The sequence below is a fragment of the Lycorma delicatula genome, chromosome 11 (assembly GCF_047948215.1).
Source record: "Lycorma delicatula isolate Av1 chromosome 11, ASM4794821v1, whole genome shotgun sequence".
Taxonomy (NCBI): domain Eukaryota; kingdom Metazoa; phylum Arthropoda; class Insecta; order Hemiptera; family Fulgoridae; genus Lycorma; species Lycorma delicatula.
Window position 1 is genome coordinate 78,057,379 of NC_134465.1, and position 21,119 is coordinate 78,078,497.

The window sequence follows — 21,119 nt, forward strand, 5'->3', positions numbered from 1 at the left end:
AATATCTGATGGACTTTAATATTTTCAAAACGTATAAATATCTCGGACATAACTGCAGATATGTGAACCAATTTTATTTGTAACATTTATTGTAATATTCGAAATACGTAGTTTTGGAGACAAATATTTCTTACAATTGTGTTCAGCGTTCGTATATTCTGGTGTTTCTTTCAAATTGTTTTTTAATATTTCTATTGTTTTATAACGTGTAGTATATAGTTATATTAGCGAAAAATATAATATAACTGAAAACTTCCACCGGCGAACGAGGGTGTTTTTCGTTCTGCCGGTCGGTATCAGTTAGCAGTAAAATTATGTTATTTATAATTTACTTTAGTATATGTTGTAATATTTTTGTGAAAATATTTTTCCTTTGTATTATTATTGTACCTTTCGTATGTTATTGAACTCACTGTATTTGTATTAAAAAATATTTGGCATTTAATAAATAAAATAAGATAATTTTTTAATTATTTTTTCACTTAAGTTATTAGTATTAAAATTTAAAATCGTGATAAATTGCATGGTAATATTTAGAGGACTTAGTTTACGTATAATAGAGAATAATTGTATTATAGAATCCTAGTTTATAGAAAAAATTATCAACTTACACAAGGTCTGGAGTTCAGTTTTCAATGCTATTTATTAGTAAAATTTTTCAACGGTTACAATATTGATTATCCACGCGCAACTGGAATACGGAATTTTGGTTTCATCCGTGAATAAAATAAATCTAAAATTAATAACTTTTAGAATTAATAAAGAAATAGCGGTATCTTCACATAAAAGTGAAATAAATTATTTAATAAAACATTCATATATTATACTTAGAGACTTAAAGTTTCTAAATTAAATGTTCCGTATGCAGATTAGATACACTGAAATAGGTCTCTGTATTCAAAGCTGTACCGTTAAATCAGAGAGAATTAGGAAAGAGCATTAATATATATGTAAACAGTATATATGCGTCTCTATTTTCTACGCTTTTTCAGTTATTTATTGATATCGATTCACGATCTAATTTTCTGACAAATAAACAGTATTATTATACTTATTAATAATTCAGAAATGGAATACTACGGTTCCCTTTAAATGTAAGGTAATTCAAATATTAAATACAGCGCTTTTAAATTTTAAATAAAAATATTAACGAATAAAATTCTAATATATAATATCCATCAAAAAGATTCATCCGATTTTAAAAGGCGTTATTTTTACACAAACGAACAAATAACTTTGTGGTGAATTACAAAATACGTGTTTGAATATAAAATTTTACTTATAATTTTCGTAAAATACGGGACGTATTTTAAAGAAAAGGACGAGTGCATCTGCCCTCGTTCCGTACTTGAGCTATCATGTCCGGTGTTACTACAGGGCACATAAACGTAGTCTTTTTACAAATCCTCACAAGAAAAAAACACAGACAGTAAGATCGGCCCGCTTTGGCGGCCAATGATGAAATTCCAGACCGGCAGACGTCGTACCTCCGATTCGTCGTTGTGAAGCTCATTGTTGAGAAATTCTCAAGTTGTAGATGTCGGTTCGGTGTTATTCCGTCCTGCTGGAAAATAGATTCATCAGAATTTCCTAGTAAAATCTGCTAGTAATTGCAGGGAAAATCTACAACATTTCCGATTATGAGATTCAGATTAATACTGTTTTTCCATTAAAAATTACCGTCTGTAGATCTTTTGACGTGAAACGTCTTTAAAATCACACCGAAACATACGGGTAGTAGAACGGATATTTGTAGCGTAACGAAAAGGTCTATATCATCCTAATTACTCCCTAACTATTAGTCTCAGAGACGTAAATGCGGTGTCACTTTATAACTTACACGGTCAGCTCGCCGATGATACTTTAAGTTTGCGTCTCTGTTGAGCTGGGGAGGGGGCACAGCGCATATGATAAGCGGTCTGTAGCTCGGAGGAACTTAACTTCTTCCAAGGTCTGTAACGTTTCACGTTAGACCAACGTAGCCCCGACATAGCCCCACCCAAAGTTTATCGGAAAATGGCGCAGATCAGAGTTTCTACTGCTCGACATTTCCATGTGGCGGCTATCATTTCTATATCCTTAACTTTCCTCTAAGTGAAACATAGCCTCGTCGCTGAACAGTAACGCGAAAGAAAAATGTCGTCTTCTTCCTGCTTGTCGTTGTTTTTCACCCTCTACGGAGGATTATACCGATTGAATCCTATACGGATTACGTAACAATAGCCGCGAAACAACTCAGTCGGTTTTACGAGGAACAGCTAGCTGAACTTTCCGCTGACATGACGAGTAGATTTTCCTGGGGGCGAACAAACCTCTATCGGTTGCGCACAACGTCTTCGACCGACATAACGGGGCGGTATAATTGTGCATTTCCCTTTACACAAGAATCCAGTTTCTTGAAACTGTTGGTGTCAACATCGAACGGTCTGAGCAGTAGGAGGCGCTGTGTTTACGTTCTGTCGACGAAAATCACGCTGTGTACTTGTGACGGACTTACATCTGTTGAAACGGAATATGCAGAATCTTTTCTGATGCGGAATCTCATTTTTGCGCAGAGCGAAGAAAGCATGACACAAGGGAGGCACCTACCGGCAACCAAGTGAAACTGTAGAATCTTTTTTCTTATAGGCTAAATGACTCTTCCGTTAGCGGTAAAGGATTACGAAGTAGACTTTTTGAAATCGGAAGAATTTTTTTTGTTACATCGATAAATTTTAAAGTAAAAAAATAAAAATAAGACCCGGTCGATTGCTGTTTTTTTATTTACAATAATACGGGTTTATAATCTATTTATCTTTTCTATTTCCTTGGAAAGATAGTAAACCGCATCTCTTACAACCTGATGGTTGCCTGATATGTCTGCCGTAATAAAATTATGAAAAGTTTAATAAACCGGTTCATATTAGTTATGTAAATTAATAAATTATAAGAACGGTTTCCTGCCTTTTCTTTTTAAATCGACTACTAAAATTCTGAGCGTAATTTTTTCTCCAACAATCAAAAGAATAAAAGATATTTACTGCAGCAGATAATTAAAAACGATATTGGAATTTTAACAAGCACGCTTCATGTGTTCAACAAACCTATTGCTGTATAATCGAATGAAAATGACAGTAACAGATGTTTATACACCTAAGATATCCTTTAAGAAGAGTGTTAATGGCACATTTTCATATCTGGATCTTGGAAACGATGAGATAAATATCACAATAGAATCTTTAATTATATCATGATAACTGGGAGGTAATAATTTGTCAAGATATGCAAGAAAAGGAACAGATAAGTTATTTAATACTATAAATACCGTATAACAGTATATTTTTCCTCCTATTTCCTTTGTTTTTTTTTTCAGTGATCTAACGGTGTCGATTCAGAAAAAGTAAATACTAACGGTTCCCTTTAATAGTAGGATATTTAAATGTTAAATTTAACTTTCTTTTTTTAGACGAAAAAGGGATTATCGAATAGATTACTGTATAATATTACAGACTCAAAAAACCTGGTCGACAAAAACTTTTGTTTGAATTTTTTTTAAATTAAAATTTAGGTAAATTTTTATTTTCCCGTTTAGATATTGCTATGGCAGAGCTATAATTCTGGAAGGGAAAGTATTGTAATCGGTCCAGTTTCGGTATGTGCGGTTTTCAACTGATCTTGACGTTTTGACACTTAAGGAACCCAAAAAACCGAATGGACATTTTTCGGATGTTAATGTTCATATGTACATGTATGTGTTCGGTGTCGGCCTCTAAATCACATTATATCTGCAGAACTGTTGAACCGATTTTGATCAAACTTTGTCAGATTACTTCTGTATATGGGGTCATAAAATTAAATGTATGAGTCCATCGATGCCGTTAAATTTTCAACTTAAAAGGTCAAGGGGTGAGCAAGGTCATACTGAGTATCTCGAGATTTCGCCTAATTAAAATTATATTTTTCTTAGGCGCTTTTGTTAACGATTGAAAAATAATACTTGTAAAATAAACTTTTTCCAAATTCGCACCCTCACCCCAAAAAAAACATACATTGTAGTCGTCTGTTATGTTGTAATGTCACAGGTGAACGATAGAATTAAATAAATGAATAATATTTAAAGTGTAAAAAATAATTCTACTCGGGTCTCAAACACGATCGCCCGGTCGACTCGGTACCTGCTGCGTTAAGCCTCGCGGCTGCACTAATCTGCCGACGGTACATGCAGAATTTGGTTTATGTAAGTTTTGAAGTTACATTAATTTAGTTACTGCCGACCGTCGCCGCTAGTACCGCCACACTCTCGTGAATGAATTACGGTACGCACGCGCTTTAGTTAGAATCATTGAATTAAATAAACAAAAAAATATTATATTTAAATAAAACGATAAATATTTTTAATTATTCGCATGTGTAAGCCGTGTATCAGAAACAACCCGTTGTTGTCAGATTTTTATTATTTTATAAATAATAACAATTTTCAAAAATTTTATAGTAAATATTTTTAAGTAATTAAATATTTTCCGATCGCGTATATTCTTATCTTATTTCTGAACGAGAGTCATATCAGAAAATACCTCTCCAGTGCCGCCTAGAATGTTTTGGCCGTATTCATTCACAATCCCGAAAATGTCATTCATTTATTGATATAATAACAACAGGCTGATGCCTAATAATAGTCTAAGATGATTTTATATTCACACTTACAAACATCGGGACTACCGACCGATGCAAAAAACGTTCGAACACAGTAATTAGAATTTCGAGTATCAATTATTTCTTAATATACATTCTATATTTTTACCGATTAAAAAAAAGATAAAATAATAACCGTACGAAAATGCCTTGAAATTAGCGTAACGTAATTATTGTTATGCGTATTCTCTAACGGTTTATTGTATGAACACGACATTGAAATTTTATTTGCGTAGGCGATACTTTTAAAACGGGTCAACATGTGTAAAGTGTAATACAACACGCATAATTATGTAAATAGCTTATAAAGCGGCCGTTAACGGATTGTTACGATGATCGATTGAATAAACAATAAAAACTCTATTGTTCGTCGGTAATATGCGTATGCATAATAAATAACGACGCTAATAAAATTCTCCTAACTCGTTCAATTAAGTTTGAAAAATATTAATATTTACTAATTTTAGAATGTTCAACAATAATCTACGTGACTTTTCTGATTTTACATTCAAATAGGCTCAAGTAAAACATTGCTACCGTATATTATTTATTTCATTTACTACTTAACTAAAACAATGAAGTACAAAATAAAACAAACAAAAAAAAACAGCTGAGGTATAGAATTAGAGTAAGACAGAACGTAACCTTTTTTTAATGAAAGCCGACTAGTTTATAATCGCATGAAAAAAGAAATTTGAATTGAAAGTAATTTGTAAGTTGCGACAACTTTTTAGACGTGCGGTTTTTTGCGAATAGGGGAATAACGAAGCCGGTCGTGATAACAATAAAGATACAGTAGTGGGGGATAAAAAATTGTATTCCCCTCCGAATATTTATTTTACGTACAATTTAGAACAGATTATCGTGTAAAGAAACAATAAATTTTCATCCCTTATAACAGGAAATTATATTATACTACCTTACTCGGCTTTAAATATTTATTATGCCTACATAAATTGTCTGCTATAAAATATATCGTCTCTTGGAGCTCTCTCAAAATTTAGAATAGCCTTTCATCAAACAAAAATAGGTTTTCAGTACATTATCTAGTCCCAGAACGATATTTAGAAAATTAAATATATTAGTTTATCCTTGCGTTTATACTTATACGATCATCGATAGATAGATGTGTATTCTTAAAAAATAGCGATATCTACCTTTACCAAACCAGATAACGGAACCGTTTTCGTGTAACTCAACAGCATACTTCGGATTTATTGTGCTTCCGTTGCCGTTTTTAATAAATTATCGAAATATTAAAATATCTTCCCACCGATTTATATAAAATATATTTAAAAAATTTTCTTTTATGGATATAATATTCATTTTACATGGTTGATGAATTTTTAAATACTAATTAAGAAGAAAAAAAACATATTTTATTTGCATCCTGTTCAACGTATACGTAAACAAGTGCTCAAATAATTTTCAATAAAGCTTTCTTTGTGAATCGTGAATCTCGTATGGTTTTTTTTTTTTTAATAATTAATATGGAATTTAATTACGTGTATTTTTTATCTTATAATTTGTTTTTATATATATAATTTATCTTTTTTACTTCCTTGTACGAAATAAAGAAATTATTGTGATCGCGAAAAATTTCGGGCTTCAGATTTCAACGGAATTCATTCTGACCATCCCTGAATCCATTTTGACTAGTTTCGGCGTGATGTCTGTACGTTCGTACGTATGTATCTCGCATAATTCCAAAACGATTATAGGATGTTTAAGAACGATAGGATGTTTAAATTCTGGATTTAGGACTGTCGTAATACCTGGTTGTGCACCTCCCTTTTGATCGCAATCGATTGGATAAAAAGTGTCCAAAAAAGCCCAACGCATTTGGATTTTGGAGTTTTTTTTAACTGCAGTAATAAGCCCTCATTGAGAGCATTTCAACGACATCATAAGCGGTACTTATTTTCATTCGTTCCACATTTATAGCCAAATGAAATTTTATTTAATGAAATATCTGGATCTTAGACGGGAAAGGCACATCGGTTCGAAACCAATTTCTTCTCTTTTTTTAGCTTTTTTTTAATAACTATATTTATTTATTAATAATTATTAACTTCTGATTGAAAAAAAAATACAATAAATAATAATTCAATAATAACAATAAAAAAGAAAAAATATCAGTCGTTATTAATCAAATGAAATATTATGTACTTTTCATTTTAAAAAAAAATGTGTATATGTAATTTAATAAATTATACAAGGAAATATACATGTCGTGTCCACATCAATTTTTTTAAACTTGATAAATAATATATATTTCTATGTAATGATCAGTATAAAAATCTATTTATTTATTTAGTAAGCGTTAAGCTTTTTATAGCAGTAGATTGAACCAGTCTTCAGAGTTAACGCTATAAATACAATGTTGTAAATTAGTATTATAAACTAATAGATCGCTCTATTTGTAATTAGGTAGTCGTTTTTCTTTAATAAAATTAATAATTTTTTACTTTATAAAATTATTTTCTTGCGTAAATTTCGGAGAGCATATATATATATGTTTTCATCACGTTCTCATCGGTTGAGACCTCAACCGAAACAGTAAGTTTTTATGTGATTTTTAATGTTGTGAAGTCCTTTTTAAGTTACCCGTTATATTAAAGAAAAAATACATAAATAAAAAATAATGTAACGCCATTAGAAAAGTATTTATACCAGTGTTTAAAGTGTAAGATTAAAAAATCGGAAGAACCGTTTCATTTTTGGCAGGATCCCTTTGGGGAGTTCCTCATTAGAGACAGGGCTTTAAGACCAGGGTCCCAGTGAGGGGTCTTCATTGGGATCCCCTCATTATAGACGCGGCACGCAAATAAAGACCGTGTCCCGACTACCTGGGTGGGATTTTGTTTCTATCGAGGTAGCTTGAGGTGATGACATCCCCTAGAGCTGAGATTATACTTGGTTACGGGTCTGACTCCGCGGGGCGAAGAAAATACAGATAAAAAAAATCTCGATTTACAGTTATAAATCGCCTTAAAAAACTAAACTATTGAAGTCTCTAAACAAATCGGTTAATCTCATAAGTGTGTTATAATATTTTTAATAAAACATTTTTTTAGCGTTTTCTTTATTTTCAATTTAAATAAATATTTGGTAAAAAGTTTACAATCTCCCTGTCGGATATTAAAATTAGTTGGTGAAGAGTTAGTGTTCATTAGAAATCGTTTCCCGCACGCTGGTCTTGGAATAATAGACCGTATATGTAATCCCCAGTGGAGCGTTTTATACTCTTAAATCGTAAATGTAAACGGCTTTTATAACCTGCTGAAATTACTACGGGTATATATATAAATAGTAAAAGAGGTAATCCTTTTGCATTTATATTAGATGTTTGAATATCGCCGATTTGCTTAGAAAATAAATCATTTGTTAGTTAAATATTCGGAAAAATGATACGATCTAAAAAAAAAAAAATGGAAATAGAAGCGATCATTAAAAAAATTAAGAATATAATATTTCCGATCTCCGTAGTCGGATGGTAGGGTGTCGGCCTTTAAGTCGGGGGTCACGGGTTCGAATCCCGTTCTGGCGTGGTATTTCTCATACGTTATAAAATTTCATTTTCATTCACTCTCAAACGAGCGCTTCAAAAGCTTCTGTGGTGAATAAATTCATCAAACAAAAAAAGAAGGTAGAAGATCGATTAAAGAATTAGAAAAAAGGATGTTCAAACTAAACGATATGAATTAGAATAAGATGGCGTGATTCTTTTAAATTTCCCTCTGGATAGTGGTGTAGCAGAGCTACAGCTCTAGAACGGAAAGTATTGTAATCGTTACAATTTGGACATATGCAATTTTCAGCGGATATTGATGTTTTAACACCTAAGAAACCCAAAAAACCGGATGGAAATTTTCCGGATGTTAATGTACATATGTGTGTTGGGTGTTAGTCTACAAATTACTTTATATCCCCAGAACTACTGAACCGATTTTGACCAAACTTGGTCAGATTACTTCTATATATGAGGCATTGTTTCTTCTTCCCTTGGGATTAGTGTATCAAGAGTCAACTGTATATATATATATATATATATATATATATATATATATTTGTAATTGTTGAGCGATTCAGTTGCCTAAGAATGCGGGTGATACAATTAAATAAAAGCATCCTGCAAGTTATAAGTTACGAGAAATAATCATATCTAATCGAAATTACGATGTCACATGTAATGCAAACTGATATAAAAGAACTTCCAAAATATAAATTTAAAAATTAATGAAAATATTGGCGGAATGACAAAAATCAAACGGTAATATTTACCCCGTTTTTAAAAATATTTATAAAAATTTCCATTAAATTTTCAACTTAAAAGGACAACGTGCCTTTTAAGTTTTTAAAATTTAATTTAATTTTTTTTTTTTAAACCGAGTATTTTTTGTAGCCGCGTAACGGGACAATCCTATAACTGTGCTGTTAGCTTATTTTTACACGACTGCCGAAAAAGGAGTGTAATGTATTTAGGGTGTATGTATATATGTTTGTTCGTTTCACTGTATCAGCTCAACGGCTGAACCGATTTAGATGTATGGCCCGCGTTGGAATCTCTAGGCTAATGGGAAGGTCATAGGCTACATAAATGCATGCGTTTATACATATACACACGTTTAAAACGATTAGAAAAAATCATACTATATACAAAACTGTCATCTGCACGGTCTTTAATTATCCTATATTAAAGAGCAATATCTGTCACCGTATTTTTTTTTATTTTTTGGCGGTCGTGTTTCTTAATATTTAATAATTATATCTTGTTAAGGAAATGATGTACAGAATGTTCAAAAATGTAATGAGTAAAGTAATATAAGTTAACCGCCGGTGCGTATAACGCACCAGGTACTGAGTTCGAGACCTAGTCGGACCGAGTTACATTTTTACACTTAAAATATTATTTATTTATTTAATTCTATCGATCACCTGTGACGTCACAACATAGCGGACGACTACAACAGCATTTTTTTTGAGGTGGGGGTGCGATTTTGCAAAATTAATCGTTAACAAATGCGCTTAAGAAAATAACGACCTTAATTAGATGAAATTTTGAGACGGTGAAGGTGACTTTGTTCTACAGCCTCACCTGCTTGGCCTTTTAAGTTGAAAATTTAATGGCGTAAATGCCCCATATATAGAAGTAATCTGATCGAGTTTGGTCAAAATCGGTATGGTAATTATAGAGATATAAGGTGATTTAGAGGCTAATACCAAACACACATACGCACATCCGAACGATAACATCCGGTTTTTTGGGATCTTAGTTGTGAAAACATCAAGATCCGGTGAAATCCGATATGTCCAAATCGGACCGATTATAACATTTTACCTTCTACCAGCTATAGCGCGACGGGAAAGTAAAAATAGATATGATTAAAGTTCACATTAATTAAAATAAAAACATATTGATTCCTGTTGTAACAACAATTAAAATAATGAAATAATATATAGGTAAATATAGGAAGATACTAATATAAATAGTCGAGAGTCCGAATCCTTGTAAAGGTATTTGCTTTTATGTAGATTTGAGTGTTAAACTGTGGATACCGGTGTTCTTTGGTGATAATTATCCACAAGTCTCACAAGTGGTCGACCTGAGTTGCTCCAGACTACATGTTTACCGACTTACATTTATCATTGTACTACAACTGCAGCTATGACACACACACACACAGACAGAGAGAGAGAGAGAGAGAGAGTGAGTGAGAGAGAGAAACAGCCGCGTGCGCGCGCGCCCACACATACACACACCCCAGTCCCGTTAATATCTTGAAAACTGGCTGGAGAAAACAAAAAGATTAAATATAAAAAATAACGGTACTTACGTATTAACGCCACTGCAGCTACAGCTTTATTTTAAAACAGAGTAGTCAATCGGATTTCGGTGGAAAATGAACAGTCTCTTTATTAATTATAATAAATGGTTATTTATATTATAAATATAATTTAACCAAACCTGACCTACGCTCGCTTCGCTCTCTTTATTAATTATAATAAATGGTTATTTATATTATAAATATAATTTAACGAAACCTGACCTACGCTCGCTAACCTTGACTAATTAACAACGTAATTTTTTGAGTATTTATTTAATAAATTCAGTAATTATTGCAATTATTTATTATTTAAATAATCAAAACAGTCCTGTTAATTAGTCAAGGTTAGCGAGCGAAGCGAGCGTAGGTTAAGTTTGGTTAAATTTTATTTATAATGTAAATAGCCATTTATTAAAATTAATAAAGAGACTGTTTTGAATCTGTTAAACTTTATATCGGCCCATTTTCCACCGAAATCCGATTGATTACTTGGTTTTTAAATAAAGATGTAGCTGCGGTGGCGTTAATACGTAAGTACCAAAATAACTATAAAAGAAATTTACCATTCAGAAGGATTTAATAACAATTACTTGAGGATAATTTATGTATACGTTGAACCGGATGAAGAAAATCATTTGTTTTAATTGTTATTATTTAGAAATTCATCAACAAAATAATATTTTTCGTTAAAAGTTTTGTGCTTTAAGTAATAAGAAAGTATATATATGGGTGTGTGTGTGTGTGTGTGTGCGTGTGTGTAGGTGCGCGCGCGCTCATGTGTATTTAATAATAATGATAAGATTAGCGTTTAATTAAGACTGTTGAAAGATAACACTATTTGATTTTCTAGGAAATAAAATCAATTTGCTCATTCCAAGAGAAGAATATATTATGTGTAACACTGAAAAATTTTGCTTTATAAGCATCAGAAATACCATCGTTATCGGTAATTGAGAATTATTATATACGCGATAAAAACAAAATAGAATATTCATTTAATTTTGATCGGTTAATGCCTTCAAGAATTACATCGATATAATATTTATTTATAAAAATATAGGAAGCGTTCTAATAAAATATTTATTTGTCATATAAGTAATTAGGGTTAACACACAAACTTAGTTGACATACATCAAAGGCACAATTACGTTCAGTCGATCGAGACAATGTACAGATGTAGCGTGCAGGTGTTCACTACTGTTGTATTCCCCTCCCTTCACCCTTGTGGACAGTGACGTAATGCTAACTGTTGTTACGACAGGAATCAACAGGCTTGTGTGTCATTTAACCGCAACATGAAGACGACAGTCGACCTGCTACAGTGCAATATTATTTTATTGAAACTGTGTATGTTTTTTTCATTTATTATTTTAGTGCAAAGAACTAGAAATTTTGTTTACTTATTACGATTATTAAGTAAATTCTTCTGTACCCTGGTTTGTATCGCTAGTATAAAAACATAACTCATTTAATGAGGTAAGAGTTAATGGTTTTTTTTTTTATATAAATTATTTTTATCTTGCAACAACAAACTAGATTTGTCTACTATTTATTTATATACAATCTAAATTTCCATACAAGAAATATTACTTTACAAAATTATTCGTATTTTTTTATTTTCATTTCACGTACTGTTCAAACAAATTAAACGGTTATTTCGATTTACTGTTTCATTATGTTTCTCAGGAATTTTATTTGTTATTTTTTTCCGGAAAATTACCCAAAATAGACGAAACAATTTTAATTAAATTTAGTTGGTTTACATTTAATTTATTCGGATTAAAATCAGTTAATTAGATTTTAATTAAAAATATTTATAGGCATACATTTCAGTTGACTGAAAAAAAATAATGATCTTCAAATAGCCTATGTATAATGTAAATTAAAGCTTGTAAAATTTTTAATTTTTTTTATAGGAAACGTTTAAAAAATTCCGTAACAAAGGCTCTGCTCCCTGCAATTTTATTTGTCCCCGGCACTTTCATAACCTATTAAACCGTGAAAATAATGTAAAAAGTACAAATAAACATACGTTCTAAAATACTTCGTTTGCGAGTTACCGCTAGCGAAAAATTTCGCCGCTCGGATTTCAGCTATTCCCTGTGAAACGAGGTCGTACTGAAATTTTTAGGACGTTAATTAAGGGACACAATTAGTGGTTTCTTATGTTTTTTGACTTGAAAAATCTAATAAAATAGGTCCCAGAACCGTATCTGTAATAGTTTTTTGAGAAATCTGTGAGGAAAGCCAATAAATTGGGGTTAAACCTCCCCTGTTTTTTTATGTTTGATGTACAATAACTTAGTTAAATACCCATTTATGTTCATTACGCAAGTTGTTGATACCATCTCGACTAAAATTTGTCATGAAGGTAAATGTAGAAATTTATCTTCTACCGGTTACAGAACTCCAAGCGAAGCGGACCGTCTCCTCGCTGTAGATGTTGAATTGACTGTTTATATAAGGATATAAATTGCATTTAACTATTCTCCAAACCGTCGAATGCAAAACCGTCCGACTCACTTTGAATGACGTCGCGATCGTACCGTTACTTTTTATATTTAACCGTTATTTATTTTTTTACCGTTATTTTTTATATTTAATCTTTTTGTTTTCTCCAGCCAGTTTTGCTTGGACTATGCTGAACCGCATCGATATTTCATCAATAATAGCGTCGTATTGGGTAGATCGTTCGTAGCTGGTACGAATACTAGTTAGTGAACCTGTTTCCCGAAGATTGCGAAAAGTCGCGCTATTTGTTTTGGAATCTGGAATCTTGCGATTCGGAAAAGGTATTTCTTATTCTACTGCGGCAGCTGTAGGAGTACTATTAACGCACTCAAAATGAATACCGTATCAGCGTATTCCTTTGTTGTAAATAAGTATGACGTTACTTAAATGGCAAAGCGATCAGGTTCAAACGAAAATTCATAGACAACCATCGCTTATGACAGCACAGTTTAAAATACCCGATATACTTTATGTACCTTATAGAATGAGTTAACCGCTAAAACAGTATTGCGTATTGTTGATCAGCTGTTGTTATTTTATAACAAAATTTGAGATAATAATTTATTTTATTTCTGTCAATAAAAAAAATTAAGTACTTTTAATTTATTTTCATTTTTTATGTATTGCGTAACTTTCAGTTTTTTTATTTTTTAGCAGCAAATTTTAGATAGATTTCATAAGTAAGCTTCGAGCGTTTCACATCCCCCAGACACAAAACCACAGTCAGTTCAACGGTTTATATATATATATATATTTCACTTTCTTGTGGACACGATAACTGCCGTAATTTTGCGCCAGTCACTTTCAAATTATTTGTTAAAAATAACTCGTCCCAAAATCTCGGTCGAGTTCGTTAACGGCCAAAATCAGACAATTGAATGGAAATGGGGTACTATTTCGAAAAAACATAATATCGCTATAACTTTCTTATTAAGTAAAATATCGAATTCGTTTCAAATTCCTACTATTCTTTAAATAAAGGCCTAAAACGTATTTCAGTAAAGTTTTTGATATCACCAACGACTGGCCCACGGGGTGGGAAAAATGGGGTTTGAAGACAAAATTATCATACCTCCCTTAATAGGTACAGTATCGAATCGGTTTGAATTGGTCGTTATCCTCTAAACATTACCTAAAACTTTTGTTTGAAAAAAATTTTGATATGACAAACCCTTACGGCAAGGGATGACCAAAATTTTGATGGAATTGAAAGATGGGGCTTGTCGTATGCTAAACACGTGAAACTTTTTTTCACATGCAACCGTTGCCGGATTGAGTAAATTTAAAGTTTTTCTTAACTTTAAGGTGGAAATCTATTTTATCCCCTTCTTAGCACCTGTGAAATCTACCTCCGTCTTCCGACATGTCGAAAGGGATTTTGTTTTTACAAATTTTTAACATCACCATACAAATGTGGTTTTTGTTTACATTAAATAAATATTTTTGTGACGGCTATAGTAATTTACTGTTTCTAAACAAAATTCGAATTTTTCTAACTTTTCTTTGTTTCATTAAACTTATATAATTTTGTTCAGAATTAAATTCTGAAAACCGGTTTAAATTTAACTAAACTTGGTAAGTTTAGTTACATTTTTTTGTGTTTATTATTCATTTAACAACGTTATTGTACGTCAAATATAAAACATCATTTAATTCTTTTCCTTAATTAACGTCCTAAAAATTTCAGAACGACCTCATTTCACAGGGGGTAGCTGAAATCCGAGCGGCGAAATTTTTCACTAGCAGTAACTCGGAAACGAAGGATTTTAGGACGCATATTTATTATGAATTTTTTCCATAATTTTCACGAGTAGTAAGGTTGTGAAAGTCCCAGGAAAACTTCGTGATACAGTCTGTATATACACGTGATTCACGAAGAATGAAATAACTTTCACGACATGTTCTACTGGTGAAAATAATGAACAAAGTTTATGTAAATATTGGTTCAGAAACGCTTCGTTAATGACCGTCGGCTTGCAAAAAATTCTTCTTGATTTCTACGCCTTCTGTAAAATTAAGCCAGACTGTAATTCTTGGGACTCGAATTAAGGGGTAAATTTTGAAATGAAATGCAATCTGAAAATTAAAAAAAAAGTCCAACAATCGTATTTTTAGTATTTTTTTTTTTTTAGAAATCCGGAGTAAAAAATTATTGTTCTTTTTTTGTAATATTTATATGATTTTGGGTGGTGCTGATTATTTCTCCACTACTTTTTTGTAATTTTAACATAATGTAATATGTATAAGTACACGTTATAGTTTGTACAGCCCTAATAAGGTATTAGATTGAATTATATACTCAAACTAATTTCAGAATAACAAATTATTATTGTTATTTAACTGAGAAAATAATTTCTCAGTAGAAATCAGATAAGTTTAAAACTGAAATAGCAAATGCGATGTTTAAACAGTGCACGCCAACTTTATTAACTTTTGCGAATTCTACTTAGCAGGAAGTTTCTTAAAGTTCTCATATATCATCGTACAAAGTTTTATGAATTATAATGCCACGATTTAATTATTTTTCTCAGCTTACGTTTGCTATATTAAATTTTGTTACTTTTCTTATAAGATACGTGTAATTTAACTGTATATATACACAGAGTGTCTCGCGAAGACACTGAGAAATTTTCATGACATGTTCAACCGGTGAAAATAATGAAAAAATTTTCATATAAACATAGGTCTGGAAACGCGTTGCTGAATCACACGATGTTCATCAATAACGCTTTGCGTTCAACAGAAAACGTACACCTCGGAAATGACCCTTCTGTTCGTAAATTTAGGTACAGAAAGAATAATACCGAATTTTGTGTTTCAAATCTGATATGTTAAAAATTACTGAAGTTACAGTTGTAAGTCCTGCTTTATCCTATTTCACAGCTGAAATTAAATAAAAAAACAACCGACTTTACTCCTTAACTTAAGTCTCAAAAATTACAATAGAACTTGATTTTATTAGAACTGAAATCCGGCGAAATCTTTCGCTAGCTGCAACTCGTAAACAAAGTGCTCCCAAACCTATGTTTATATAAACCCTTTGGATTATTTTTCACCAGCAGAACATGTTCTGAAAGCTTCTCCGTTTTTCCTGGAATATTCTGAATATATATATATATAAAAGCCGTTTTAGGAGATTTCTACCATATACTCTGCAGGGTTCAATCCTCCTATAAAAATAATGGAAAATTCTTTACGTAAATATAGATTTGGAAAAGCTTTGGTTTTGAGTGATGGGTATCGAACGATTTCTATTTGGCTGGTCAAAATTAAACTTTATAAATTATTGAGGAAAATTGGAGAAAAACCTTTCACCTACTCCCACCCCGCGTCAGTACATTCATTTTTATTTCTTAGTTACAGTTATTGTTATTAAAGTAAATTTTATAAATTATTTCAGTATATATTAAGTAGCTGCAGGGCGTTCCTACGGCACGTCTCTGCAGCTAGCTCCTCCACAGGGTTGCCTGGCGGGCAGCGTCTCGGAATGGATTTATTAGGTCTCCACAATTGATTACCTCTTGTGTAAAAATATTTTTTTTTAATGATGAAAATTAATGTAACGAAAGATAAATTAAAAAATTTAACTCTAGAAATTGATGATAACGAATCGGGATTTTCCGCTAGTAATCGGTACATTCCGATGCCTACTTTTTGATTATAGTTCATTATTTTATGAAGAAAAATAATCACGTAAATAAATAAAAAATATGTAAAGAAATAATTAAAACACCACTCTTAAATTAGACGCACTAAAAGGTTCACAAACCACACCGTCTACAGATTTGTCAAAAAATAAAGGTTTTATTACACGACACCGGGAAATTGAACACCAAATACCAATTTTACGTGCGTGTGATTGTTGTTCATAAAACGTACGAGGATTTTCAGCGCTCCATATTCGGCATTTATGGCTGTTAATGTAGCCGTGGGAGTGAAACCGTGCCTCCTCGGTGAAATTAACACGATCCAAAATTTCAATACCGTTGTCATCAAAAAGATAACTAAACCGACGATAATACTGTAAACGTTTTCCGCGGTCTAATTCTTTCAATTCTTGAACGACATCGATGCGATAAGCATGCGATTTTAGTACCCATTAAAGCTGTATATAGTGTAAGCCCGGTCTCCGAAAATAACTTTCTGGGCGAGCGAGTCAAATGTTCTTTCACACCTCCAGAAATTCTTCTGATTGTTATTTTTAAATTATAAAGGTTTTGTCTTCTACATGAAGATTAATAGTATTATTTACTTTTTTTTTTACATTTTTTTAATTTACAAAAACAATGAAAGGGGCAATAATTAATTCACTATTAATTTTCTTTCTTTCTTCGGCTAAGTAGTTTTTGAGGAATTAGGGTACGCACAAGACAACCGTTCTCTTTTATTTATATATATATATATATAATATAGATAAATTTAGTTGATATCGGGTAAAAATTGTCCGAAATATTTTAATTTGATTTTTAACTGAGTTTTTAAAAGGTTCCAACCTTAGCGTTGTTTGGGGTGTCTTAATATAAATAAAAGCTATTGTATGTATGTTCCACATTTCCTCTTACACCACAAGACCGATTACAATCAAAATTGGGACAATTATTACTAACTAACTTTGCAAAAATTCTGCGGGTAAAAACCTTATAAATTCTTTTTAAATTCTGAAACGTTTGGATATATATTAGAATATTTTTGAACACTAATACGTTTTGGAAATCGTAGAACTTCCTAAAACTTTCTAGAATATAGCTAAAAAAAAAAATCTAACAGATTGCTCAAGATCTAATCGTAAACAAACTAGATTTAAAAGGTTAAATTAAATAAAAACAAATAACGGAAAGGAGATTTATTTTGTTGCGAAAGTTAGTGAAAATCTTAAAATAAAGAAATAAATTGAACTGTGAAGAAATTATGACCTCGAGCAACGCCGGATATATAAGCTTGTAATAAATGATTTCAAATATAAATATTACTTCGAGATTAACTCCGTTAAATATAAAGTTTCATCTGGTAAAATTTGACCGATAAAATTTAATCGAAAGCTTACATTTTTTTAACAGATTAGTATAGAACATCAAATTTTAGTTAACTTTATATATCGAATTTGATACCGCAAATAAAAACATGTTTTTTCAACTCTATCGAGAAAATGTTCAAATCGTATACAAAGCTGTATCAACGTTGTTATTTGAGCTTATAAAAAACGAAACATCTAAATCTATGAATAAAACATGGAACCTACGTTATTTAGTAAGCAGAGTAAATGTAGCAGTGCTTTTAACAAATTACGACCGATTATAAAAACGTTTGCATTCATTCGATCTCTACTCAGACAGTACTACATATTTACCGAATCGGACGAATTACTCTTAATTGTATATACGATTTTATCGGATCTGATACTCAAAAGGTTATGCGTTTATTACTCCCGAAATATTATCGTTATTATTCCTTACAGACGAAAATTTTATGAAATTTTTTAAATCAAGTAAGATTTAATTAAGTGTAAACTGTTTATTTTAATGCATATACCTAATTCGGTTAGCTTATAGAGTTGAAGTAAACAAACTACGAGTACGAGTGGTCAGGCATCCGATTTAAAAAAATCTCCTCTAAATCCAGATGCATATAAAAGAAAGTACGTGACGTTAATATTCAGTAACCACGCGCTGTTATATTTTACAAAAATTACGCATACATTTTTAATTTATGTAAATTAGATCTTGTTAAATTATCGGTAAATATGTCTTACCTTGTTCGGCACATCTGATAACCCTAAGTATTTTATTCGTTAAAATTGTTTATTGTTACTTAGTTTTTTAAGAGTTATAAAATTGTCGATCGCCCGCTAACAGTAAATGTTTACTAATATTTTAGATTAAATTGTTATAGTAATAAACAAATAATAAATTCAATACGGTTATCGTCGTCCATTACGAGAAATCTGTAGTGGCCGTCAGTATTAAAAGATATAATTAGAGGCTCGATCAAGAAGTTCGTTAGAACTTGGCCGGTAAGAGTCCACTGAACTGTATTGCACCGCGAAGTCAACAGACTACGCTTACAGTTCTAAACATGATCTAACCTAAGGGTGAAATGAAAAAGGAGAAAGAATAAAAAAAATAAGCGGGACAATTAGATTTGTAATAAAGAATACTTTCAAAAAATACCTCCAGTTTTATTAGACAACTTTTTTTCTTCCGTTTGATGAACTGTGGAACTTGAGTATATCACTTTTTTTCAAAAAGTGTGGGCTTACGAATCGTGCTTTGACAGTATTTGATAGTACTAGGTAGCGTACAAAAACTTGATAATGTACTTGAAATAATAAAATTTAAAAGAAAATATACTACGGCTTGTTTTAATAGCAAATGAAAGCACTGAAGATGAAACAATATTTTTAATTCCCACCACTTCTTTAAAAAAATAAAAATAAATTATTTGTTTACGTAGCACGAAGAAATACGTACAGTAGGAAAGTGTTGCAAATGTAGCAACAAAGATTTGTTACGTAAAACAGAAATAAATTCGATCGGTAAAATTTTTATTCTACAATTACAACTATTTGAACTAATCGATGGAGAAATAAAATAAAAGTTGATTTAATGATAATATAAAAATGTGGCCACATGATTCGATAAAAATCGAGGCTTTTACTTACAAATTAATAAGTGCAATATTACATCACTGTTCTTCGATTCGTGAAGTTCATTATACTAGTTTTATTAAAAAACATTACGGTAAGAAGTGAATGATGTAACTATCAACAATAAAATTTGTTTGTTCTAGAAAGGCGGTAAATTTTAATAATAAATCCATAACATAACAATCAGTAATTCATAAAAAAATAAAAGAATAATCTAACAAATCGTAGAGATTTAAAAAAAAATTACAATGAAATTGTAAACCGTACGGTAAGAGTCTCGCAGATATAATTTCTTCCGCTCAAAACAAAATTTCTGTAATATAAATAAAACTGTTTTTAACAAAACGATAATGATATCAAAAAAGGTAAGACACTACATTTCTGTTATCAAAATCTGTTATTAATTAGAGTTTTGTTTAAAAAAATACATGTTAAATATATGTAATATACGATAATAGATGATAAACGATGTTTAAGCGTTCCATATAATAAGAAAAAAATAGAAAAAACCGTTACAAAAATCTTACCGGCCCGATTTCGTTGTTTAATAAATGAAATCTGTAAGAGTTTTTTTAACAAATTTTTCTATTTTTTTTCTTATTATATGGAACGCTTAAACATTGTTTATTATCTATTATCGTATATTACATATATTTTACACGTATACTTTTTTGTTTTCTATTATAAAAAAAATTCTCAACAATTTGGGAAATTTTTTTTCCCATTAATTCGGTTCAGCAGTATCCCTTACATGTTTTTCCATTCCAGCTGGCCCGTTTTATCAACGGCTTTTAAGCGTAAGTTTTAACATCAGATATTTTAAAAGTAGTATTTTCTAAAGCTACGGAACTTTTGATTTGTCCCTAAATTAATTCGATCGGGTTGTGTACAACGATAGAGAGGTAATCGAAGCACAAGTTTACAACTGGATCTCGCTAAACAATTAATTTTATACGCGTTAACTTTATTTTTAATACGCAAAACCCTTTGCGGTAATCGAATCTTAAGTTCAGCCTCTTCAATAAGTCAAATTTTGATATCGTTCTTTTTCTATGACGCGGCTGGAACTTTTCCCTTTTTACATGAACGATAAGGGACGTTGTCTAAGACGATAACAGAATTACGTTCCAGAAGAAGTAACACGTAAAAAGATTAAGGGGTTTAATAGAACCGAGGAAACATAACGTTATATAAATATTTGATTACATGACAACTGTATTGCTTGACTATACGGTGACTACTATATGAGTAACGATTATAGTATTGTGTATAGATACGGCGTATAGATTCTGAATCGGCACTGATGCACGGGACGTGATTCAGAACAGTCATGACGAACTCGATTATACAAAGGCAACGTTTGTTTATTCTTTACTCTATAAGCTAACTGAATAGTAAATACATTTGTAAACAGATTAAAACGGTCGCATAACATTCGATTTAGTCGCGGAAATCTATTGAAATTT

The 21,119-nt window shown here is 31.3% G+C and overlaps 2 protein-coding genes across 20 annotated transcripts in view; one reads left to right on the top strand and one right to left on the bottom strand.

Moving 5' to 3' along the window:
- LOC142332121 (putative cytochrome P450 6a14) overlaps positions 1-21,119 on the top strand; it is a 622,045-nt gene that overhangs the window by 436,624 nt on the left and 164,302 nt on the right. For 3 of the 19 annotated variants that reach the window (XM_075378373.1, XM_075378368.1, XM_075378374.1), the window contains exon 1: positions 11,805-11,975. The exons of the other annotated variants lie outside the window; for them this stretch is intronic. The gene's annotated coding sequence lies outside the window, so the exon portion shown is untranslated. Of the gene's footprint in view, positions 1-11,804; positions 11,976-21,119 lie in introns of those variants that run through there. 19 annotated transcript variants of the gene reach the window in all.
- Mip (Myoinhibiting peptide precursor) overlaps positions 1-21,119 on the bottom strand; it is a 439,825-nt gene that overhangs the window by 407,272 nt on the left and 11,434 nt on the right. The gene's annotated exons all lie outside the window — the stretch shown is intronic.